At 51.6% G+C, this 10125-nt stretch overlaps 3 long non-coding RNA genes across 3 annotated transcripts; all 3 read right to left on the bottom strand.

The window, feature by feature from the left end:
• Positions 1-2543: 2543 nt before the first annotated feature.
• LOC129046962 (uncharacterized) lies at positions 2544-3373 on the bottom strand. The gene is made up of 3 exons (XR_008508874.1): positions 3269-3373; positions 3107-3192; positions 2544-3029 (listed from the first exon to the last, which is right to left on the bottom strand). It is a non-coding gene; the product is annotated as an uncharacterized LOC129046962 (long non-coding RNA).
• A 1254-nt stretch (positions 3374-4627) lies between these two features.
• Positions 4628-5112, bottom strand: LOC118695148 (uncharacterized). Its single transcript, XR_004981502.2, has 3 exons — positions 4976-5112; positions 4812-4892; positions 4628-4734 (listed from the first exon to the last, which is right to left on the bottom strand). It is a non-coding gene; the product is annotated as an uncharacterized LOC118695148 (long non-coding RNA).
• Positions 5113-5413: 301 nt separating this feature from the next.
• On the bottom strand, positions 5414-6767 carry LOC129046961 (uncharacterized). Its single transcript, XR_008508873.1, has 3 exons — positions 6666-6767; positions 6503-6588; positions 5414-6425 (listed from the first exon to the last, which is right to left on the bottom strand). It is a non-coding gene; the product is annotated as an uncharacterized LOC129046961 (long non-coding RNA).
• Positions 6768-10125: the final 3358 nt, after the last annotated feature.

The raw sequence follows: 10125 nt of genomic DNA, 5'->3' as shown, positions 1-10125 counted from the left end.
TTTTCTACCCAAAACCCCATTAAAGACAGATGAACAGTAAAGTTTTTATAACTGTTCTACCTAACTGTGACTATGTGCCAGGGCAGGGCAGCTCCGACCATAAGTGGTACAACATGAGTACACACAATAAAAGCAGACGCATACAGTGCAAGTGTGCATGGAGTGTAAGTCCATACAATATAAGCCAGCATAGGTACACACAATGTAAGTACATACAGTGTAAGCCAACATAGGTAAACGCAATGTAAGTACATACAGTATAAGTACATACAGTATAAACCAGCATAGGCACAAACAATGTAAGTACATACAGTATAAGCCAGGACTTGAGATAGCTCTCTGGAAGATTAATTCTTGAGCCCTGTACCCCTCGGGAGGATGGAACCTATGGAACTCCGGCAGTCACGTGAGGAGGGTGTAAGACGCTCCCTCAGGAAGTCCAAGAGAATGGCGTGGAAAATAAGGCACTACCAAAGCCGGTAGTGGGAAGGAAGACGGATGAGAACATCTTGTCCCTTTGAGACATTCCTGTCTCAAAGAGTAAAAATGTAAAGATGCCGGAATAAGGGATATCCGGAAAGGAACGTGAGTAGAATATGGCCTATGTGGCACGGAATAGTGCTGATAAAGCATCGAGACATAACAAAGGCCTGTGACACGTAAGACGATGGACACGGACTACATAACACGGACACGGACGACATAACACGGACACGGACGACATAACACAGAGACGAGTGACAACTGCCTGGCACTGTCCCCGTAGGGACCCGAGATTCCTAGTGCAAGATGAGCCAGAGGCTGATGATGCCAAAGGAAAGGAAGCCCTATGACGATGGCACGTGATGATGAAATGTAACTCGTTAAAAGAAGTTAGTGCCAAAGTACTAAGAGGATGCTCGAGAGGCTCGGCGAGCCTAGAGAAGGAAGCCGACTGCCGGATGACCGTGGCCGTAGCACCAGACGTGATGGCGAGCTCCTCGGGGAAAGATCCGTGACGACGTCGAGTCGAGGGAGGCGGACGACGCAAAGTACACGAAAATGTGAAGATGGGTCGGAACTGCCCTGCCCGGCAAAGGCTCTGGCGAGGCTGAGGGAAAACCCTCTCCCTTTACTTCCAGAGAGCCCACCCTGCTACAGACCTCTCCCCTAAGCTGACATCTGATTGCCTCCTGTGAGAGTAAAGGCTTTTCCCCTTCTCCCAGCCGCTGGCCCCGACACTTAGCTTTTGGAAGAGGAGCGGACAAAATCCATCCTCGGTCGGACGTAGACGTTGAGATGCTCTCCGTGTGTGCCTCGGTGCTGCCGTTTCCAAGCTTGGGCTACGAGCCTCCTCAGGGTACCTAAGACAAAACAGAAAACCTGACTATTGCCCTCAAAAACAGTAATCCCCGGGACTCATCCGCACCGCTGCCCCGGCTCACCTCAAATCTTGATTTGACTCCGGAGGGTGCCCAGAAGATACCTGCAAAGAGAAAAGGGACACGCTTAGCACGCTGCTGTGTAACGCTCACCTATGGGTCACAGCCTGCCTAAACTCCTACTCACCTGCCCTCCTCTGTTCCTTGGCGTGCCTAGGGCAGCGACGGCACCTGCAATGAAACAAAGCAGAAAAGCATGCTGAGATACTGTGAAAACACAACCTCCCTAATCTGACAAGGATGCCACACCGATACCTTAAGCTCTCACCCACCTGGCATAGGCATGCTTGGCCAGGATAAATGGCAAGTGGACCACCTAAAATAAAAACAAGAGGAGATGCTTAGAGCTGAACCAAAACTGAGACGTCAGCAATAACAACTGCTTCTTTACGCTATTCAATGCTCACCTCGCCCACTCGGCCTTGACTGCTGCTCTCGGCCTTGACTTCCTAAAAAGAGAGACAAAGAACAATGCTGTAACAGCCACCATTTATGCTTCCTCTGCAGAAACAAACAGTGACTGACCTGCTCGGGGCAATCCCCTCACCTGGGATGGGGGCTCTGCCCTGGATTTTATCCTTCTGCATCTGAAAGAAAGTTAGGACAAGAGTCAAACTGTTGCAGGATAACTTAAGAGCTTCAGATATCTTGTGTCCATCTACAAATCCCACCTAGAGTCCAACTACACCCCACATTACAAACTTCAAGTCCCCGCAACTTCTCCTATTGCACCGGCTATGTGGCAGGGCAGAGCAGCTCCGGCACAAATGTGTGCAGACACCCGTGACACAGGACAGACAGGATGTGACAGACAACGAGGACACGACACGGACAGAAATCTCTGGGCAAGGAAATGGCTGCGAGGACTGAGAGAATGCAAAAGGAGATGACCGAGGGGAGACCAATGGTGAGCTGATAAGGCTCAGAGAAACCTGGAGGAACAAGATGCTAACCGAATTATTTATTCCAAGAACTGCAAAGATGGATGCCCGAGAATCCTACGGCCAGAAGCCTCTACCTGCCCTCACGTTCTTTCAAGTCCTAGTCCGCCATAATGGATCCTGGCAGGGCAGAGCTGTCCATACAGCTCAGACACGAAAAGAAAGACATCTGACCGGATGCTTCTAAAGAGACAAGAGAGTCTGATGCCTGTCTGAGCTCCTGAGGTGAAAGTTCTATGGCATTGGTGCCACGCCAAGGAATGCAGAGATCACAGATGCTAACAATGATGCCAGGGTTTCTGACAGGCCCCTCCATGGCCTAAGGTAAAGGACATGACATATCCAAACACACATAATACACAAAAGACAAGTGACACGATACACACCGGGACTGCTCTGCCCTGTGCACCTCAGCACTGTGATCCAAAGTCAGGCTTTGCTTTTATGGGCCTAAGGGGCCGCTTCATGGACACCCCCCACCTCCAAAGCGGACTGAAAAACCCCTCCCAGTAATTCCCAAACCAGCATCCTGCTTTCATCCCCTCTGTGGGTCGTGGCCCTCTACTTATCTCTCGCACAGCTGGGGATGCCGGTCTCGGGTGCGAAGAAAGGCCGCCTCGTCAGCTGGGAAGGTCCTGCTGGCACCGGGCTGGTGTCTCTCAGACAGCTGTATTAAAGAAAACCAAACATCAGTGCCCGATCTTGGCAGCCCCTCGGCTAAAACCCCACAAGTCTGCTACTCACCCTTCTCCTAAGAACGCTCAGCTGCTCGGGCCTCGGGCTTCGGGCACGCTCGGAGACCGAGGCCGTCGTCCCAGGGGGTGCCTGGGCTAAGAGGAGATGAGGTGATTGGGCATGGCTGAAACCTGAGGGGACCCTCGCTCCTCCTCTACTTCCCCGACTCACCACAACTCCTTGGCAGGTTCCCAAGGTCACCCGGATGGCACCTTTAAATGGAAGAGTTCAGGGTTTCATCACCAGATCCTGTAACGCATCCACAGGGCTCACACGTGCAGGGACCCGGTGCATCGGCCGGCTGGTGACGGGGGCTTGGCAGGCTCCGAGTGGATTGCCTAAAGCACAAAAAAGAGAATGGAGACTTAGACTTGGCCAGGAATTGAGACCTCAGCAACAAGAAATGCTACTGATAACCTTGCTCTCCTGAACTTGACTGCTGAGATCCAGCTTTACTTCCTAAAAATAAAGAAAAAGAACAGAGCTGTAACAGAGTCACCCTCGACACTTCCCCTGCAGAGACAAATGGTGACTGACCTGCTTGTGGGAACCCCCTCACCCAGGATGGGGGCTCTGCCATGGGTGCAATGCATCTGCACCTGAAAGAAAGTCAGAATATATGTCAAACACCTGCAGGATAACTCAAAAGCTGCAAACACCTTAGGTCAATCTAGGAATGGCATCTAGATTCCAAGTACACCCCACATTACAAATTTCAACTCCCCAGGGCTTCTCCTATTGCGCCAGGCTATGCAGCAGGGCAGAGCAGCTCCGGCACAAATGTGTGCAGACACCCGTGACACAGGACAGGACGTGACAGACAACGAGGACACAACACGGACGGAAATCTCTGGGCAAGAAGGATGACTGCAAGGATTGAGAAGATGCCAAATGAGATGACCGAGGAGAGACCGAGTGTGAGCTGATGAGGCTCAGAGAAACCTGGAGGAAGAAGATGCTAACTGAATGATTTATTCCAAGAACTGCAAAGATGGATGCCCGAGAATCCTACGGCCAGAAGCCTCTACCTGCCCTCACCTTCACACAAGTCCTAGTCCGCCATAATGGATCCTGGCGGGGCAGAGCTGTCCACACAGCTCAGAACAAGACCTGAAAAGACATCTGACTGGATGCTTCTAAAGAGACAAGAGAGTCTGATGCCTGTCTGAGCTCCTGAGGTGAAAGTTCTATGGCCTGGGTGCCAGGCCGAGGAATGCAGAGAGCACAGATGCTAACAATGATGCCAGGGTTTCTGACTGGCCCCTCCAAGGCCTAAGGTAAAAGACATGACATATCCAAACACACATAATACACAAAAGACAAGTGACACGATACACACCGGGACTGCTCTGCCCTGCGCACCTCAGCACTGTGATCAAAAGTCAGGCTTTCCTTTTATGGGGCCTAAGGGTCCTGCTTCATGGACGCCCCCATCTCCAAAGGAGACTCAAAAACCCCTCCCAGTGGGTCCCTGCCCTGCCCCCGCTTTCATCCCCTCTGTGGGTTGTACCCCTCTACTTATCTCTCAGACATCTGGGGATGCAGGTCCATGTCAGTTGCAAGAGAAGGCAGCCTCAACATCTGGGAAGTTCCTGCTGGCACTGTTATTCAACAACTCCCTGTTGTTTCTTAGTCAGCTACATGAAAGAAATGCAAATATCAATGCATGATCTCTGCAGCACACTGGCCAAAACCAAACAATTCTGCTACTCACCGTTCTCCTAAGAATGCCCGGCTCCTGGGGCCGCACCCTTCGGCCGCGCTCTGAGGCTGATGCCATTGTCACGGGTTAAGCCTGGGGTAAGAGGAGACAAGGTCATGTGGCATGGCTGAAACCTGAGGGGACCCTCGCTCCTCCTCCCTGCTTCTCCTACTCACCGCAACTCCTTGGCAGCTGCCCAAGACCACCTGGATGGCACCTTTAAATAGAAAAGATCAGGGCTTCCTCACCAGATCCTGTAACGCATCCACAGGGCTCACACGTGCAGGGAACCCGGTGCATCGGCCGGCTGGTGACGGGGGCTCGGCAGGCTCCAAGTGGATTGCCTAAGGCACAAAAAAGAATGGAAATTTAGAGCAGCACCAGAAACTGAGACCTGAGCAATAACAGCTACTTCTCTCCACTGCTCACCTTGACTGCTGGTATCCAGATTTACTTCCTAAAAAGAAAGACAAAGAACAGTGCTGTAACAGAGTCACCGCATACACTTCTGCTGCAGAGACAAATGGTGCCTCACCTGCTCAGGGGAAACCACTCACCCGGATGGGGCCCTCTGCCACACATTTAATCCATCTGAATCTGAAAACAAAGTTAGGACAAGAGTCAAACTGTTGCAGGATAACTTAAGAGCTCCAGATATCCTGTGTCCATCTACAAATCCCACCTAGAGTCCAACTACACCCCACATTACAAACTTCAAGTCGCCGGGACTTCTCCTATTGCGCCAGGCTATGCGGCAGGGCAGAGCAGCTCGGCACAAATGTGTGTGCGCACACCCGTGACACGGGACAGACTGGACGTAATAGACAACAGGGACACAACATGGACAGAAATCTCTGGGCAAGGAAAATGGCTGCGAGGACTGAGAGAATGCAAAAGGAGATGACCGAGGGGAGACCAATGGTGAGCTGATGAGGCTCAGAGAAACCTGGAGGAAGAAGATGCTAACCGAATTATTTATTCCAAGAACTGCAAAGATGGATGCCCGAGAATCCTACGGCCAGAAGCCTCTACCTGCCCTCACGTTCTTTCTAGTCCTAGTCCGCCATAATGGATCCTGGCAGGGCAGAGCTGTCCATACAGCTCAGAACAAGACCTGAAAAGACATCTGACCGGATGCTTCTAAAGAGACAAGAGAGTCTGATGCCTGTCTGAGCTCCTGAGGCGAAAGTTCTATGGCCTGGGTGCCAGGCCGAGGAATGCAGAGAGCACAGATGCTAACAATGATGCCAGGGTTTCTGACAGGCCCCTCCAAGGCCTAAGGTAAAAGACATGACATATCCAAACAACACATAATACACAAAAGACAAGTGACACGATACACACCGGGACTGCTCTGCCCTGCGCACCTCAGCACTGTGATCCAAAGTCAGGCTTTGCTTTTATGGGGCCTAAGGGGCCGCTTCATGGACACCCCCCACCTCCAAAGCGGACTGAAAAACCCCTCCCAGTAATTCCCAAACCAGCCCCCTGCTTTCATCCCCTCTGTGGGTCGTGGCCCTCTACTTATCTCTCGCACAGCTGGGGATGCCGGTCTCGGGTGCGAAGAAAGGCCAGCTCGTCAGCCGGGAAGGTCCTGCTGGCACCGGGCTGGTGTCTCTCGGACAGCTGTATTAAAGAAAACCAAACATCAGGGCCCGATCTTGGCAGCCCCTCGGCTAAAACCCCACAAGTCTACTACTCACCCTTCTCCTAAGAACGCTCAGCTGCTCGGGCCGCACGCTTCGGGCACGCTCGGAGACCGAGGCCGTCGTCCCAGGGGGTGCCTGGGCTAAGAGGAGATGAGGTGATTGGGCATGGCTGAAACCTGAGGGACCCTCGCTCCTCCTTCCTACTTCCCCAACTCACCACAACTCCTTGGCAGGTTCCCAAGGTCACCCGGATGGCACCTTTAAATGGAAGAGTTCAGGGTTTCATCACCAGATCCTGTAACGCATCCACAGGGCTCACACGTGCAGGAACCCGGTGCATCGGCCGGCTGGTGACGGGGCTTGGCAGGCTCCGAGTGGATTGCCTAAAGCACAAAAAAGAGAATGGAGACTTAGACTTGGCCCAGGAATTGAGACCTCAGCAAAAAGAAATGCTCCTGATAACCTTGCTCTCCTGAACTTGACTGCTGAGATCCAGCTTTACTTCCTAAAAATAAAGAAAAAGAACAGAGCTGTAACAGAGTCACCCTTGACAATTCCCCTGCAGAGACAAATGGTGACTGACCTGCTTGTGGGAACCCCCTCACCCAGGATGGGGGCTCTGCCATGGGTGCAATGCATCTGCACCAGAAAGCAAGTTAGAACATATGTCAAACACCTGCAGGATAACTCAAAAGCTGCAAACACCTTATATCAAGCTTGGAATAGCATCTGGAGTCCAAGTACAGCCCATATTACAAATTTCAACTCCCCAGGGCTTCTCCTATTGCGCCAGGCTATGCGGCAGGGCAGAGCAGCTCCAGCACAAATGTGTGCAGACACCCGTGACACAGGACAGACAGGACGTGACAGACAACGGGGACACAACACAAACAGAAATTTCTTGGGAAGGAAAATGGCTGCAAGGGCTGAGAGAATGCAAAAGATGACTGAGGTGAGACCAATGGTGAGCTGATGAGGCTCAGAGAAACCTGGAGGAAGAAGATGCTAACCGAATGATTTATTCCAAGAACTGCAAAGATGGATGCCTGAGAATCCTATGGCCAGAAGCCTCTACCTGCCCTCACGTTCTTTCAAGTCCTACTCTGCCATAATGGATCCTGGCGGGGCACAGCTGTCCGTACAGCTCAGAACAAGACCTGAAAAGACATCTGACCGGATGCTTCTAAAGAGACAAGAGAGTCTGATGCCTGTCTGAGATCCCAAGTCAAAAGTTCCACGGCATTGGTGCCAGGCCAAGGAATGCAGAGATGACAGATGCTAACAATGATGCCAGGGTTTCTGACAGGCCCCTCCATGGCCTAAGGTAAAGGACATGACATATCCAAACACACATAATACACAAAAGACAAGTGACACGATACACACCGGGACTGCTCTGCCCTACGCACCTCAGCACTGTGATCCAAAGTCAGGCTTTGCTTTTATGGGGCCTAAGGGGCCGCTTCATGGACACCCCCATCTCCAAAGGGGACTCAAAAATCCCTCCCGGTGGATCCCTACCCAGCGCCCCGCTTTCATCACCTCTGTGGGTTGTAGCCCTCTACTTATCTCTTGGACATCTGGGGTTGCCTGTCCATGTCAGGTGCAAAAGAAGGCAGCCACGACATCTGGGAAGTTCCTGCTGGCACTGTTGTTCAACAACTCCCTGTTGTTTCTCAGTCAGCTACATGAAAGAAATCCAAATATCAATGCATGATCTCTGCAGCACAATGGCAAAAAACCCAACAATTCTGCCGCGCACCGTTCTCCTAAGAATGACCGGCTCCCGGGGCCGCACCCTTCAGCCACGCTCCGAGGCTGATGCCATTGTCACGGGGTGAGCCTGGGTTAAAGGAGATGAGGTCATGTGCCATTGCTGAAACCTGAGTGGACCCTCGCTCCTCCTCCCTACTTCCCCAACTCACCATGACTCCTCGGCCATTGCTGAAGGCTACCCTGGTGACACCTTTAAACACAAAAGGCAGACGCTTCATCGACGAGTCCCGTGATTTTTCCGCAGGGCGCGGGAGAGCGGCACACCCGGTGCGTCGGCCGGTCGGTGACTGGGGCTCGGCGTACTCCGAGTGGATTGCCTAAAGAGCAGAAACAGGAACAGATGCTTAGAGTTGCACTGGAAAGTGAGACTGGAGCAATAACAACTGCTTCTGGATGCTACTAAATGCTCACCTTGCCCACCTCACCTTGACTGCTGATATCCAGCTTTACCTCCTAAAAAGAAAAGAACAGTGCTGTAATAGAGTCACACTTTACACTCCCCCTGCAGAGACAAACGGTGACTGACCTGCTCGGGGGAACCTCCTCACCCGGGATGGGTGAATGGATTTTGTCCTGGATTTTATCCTTCTGCATCTGAAAGAAAGTGAGGACAAAAGTCAAAGGGCTGCAGGATGACTTCACAGCTCCAAACATCTTCTGTCTATCTAGGAATATCATCTAGAGTCTGGCAACACCCCACAAACTGCAAGTCCCTGGGACTTGTCCTGTTGCAGCAGGCTATGCGGCAGGGCAGGGCAGAGCAGCTCTGGCACAAACATGTGCAGACACCCGTGACACAGAACGTGACAAATGGGGGGACGTTAAACACGACACATTATGCTTGTTGTGAGGGTCTCGAGGGGAAAAGGCAAAAGGGACCCCAAAGACACACTAGGTAACACGGTACACCGGACAACACGACGTGGACCGGAACTGTTCTGCGCAGCCCGCCTGAAAGCTGCCATCAAAAGTAGAACCTCTCCCTTCAGCTGTCCTAAGAGGCCCCTTGGAGAAGATTGCTTTTCCTTCTGCTAATTTTTAAATCTGTCCCAGGAACTCCCAACCCACTACTCTCCCATTGTGCCATCTCCAGGCCGTGGCCCTGACTTATCTTTTGGATGATCGGTGATGTGGATCCACGTTGCACCTGAAATGAGCCTGCCTCGGAGGGCCCCATGATCGCCTGTTAGCCTCTCGGTCAGCTACAATAAAGAAAAACAAAACCAATGTATGAGTACAGAGGTATGTGGGCCAAATCCCAGCAAGTCAGCTACTTGCCCTCTCCTGAGTGTGCCCGGCTCCTTCAGGCTCCAGCTTCATCCTGATTCCAAGGCTGTGGCCATTATTGTGAGTGGCACCTGGGTTAGAGAAAGGCAAAGTTAAATGGCATTCCTGTGAGTGCAGTGGATGACCTTGTGTGCTGTAAGACGTGTGAATGCCTCTGCTCAGCTTCTAAAAGGCCTTGGGGGGGGCCTCAAATAAACACCCTTTCTCACCCTGCTGCCTTCAAAACCACCCCCCCAACAATAACTCCTAACTGGATACCTGCTCAGCCTCCCTCTCCTAGTCACAATCCTCAACTCACCTGAAGCCTCAATCTCAAACATCATCTTGGACACTGGGCAGATCCCTCTTGGGACACGATGAATCTGCTGAAAAAATTGTTGTAGCTGACACAACCTGGAGCCTCTAGAATCTGCACTCCTCCTAAAAAAAAAAATACAAAACAAAATAAGAACAAAACCAGAAATTACAAACGCACTTTACCACCCCTAAACACAAAACCCAAAATCATGAACTTAAATACTCCCTGTATTCCCTGCTGTTTTCTTCACAGTATCTTCAAAGCCTCTGTTGCTTTAGATGCCCAGAAACACCTGCTGAAAACAAGCTGAGGTAAA

This window comes from Molothrus ater, chromosome 28, assembly GCF_012460135.2.
Source record: "Molothrus ater isolate BHLD 08-10-18 breed brown headed cowbird chromosome 28, BPBGC_Mater_1.1, whole genome shotgun sequence".
Lineage (NCBI taxonomy): Eukaryota > Metazoa > Chordata > Aves > Passeriformes > Icteridae > Molothrus > Molothrus ater.
The sequence above is the reverse complement of the archived record's forward strand: the minus strand, read 5'-3'. Positions and strand labels throughout refer to the sequence as shown.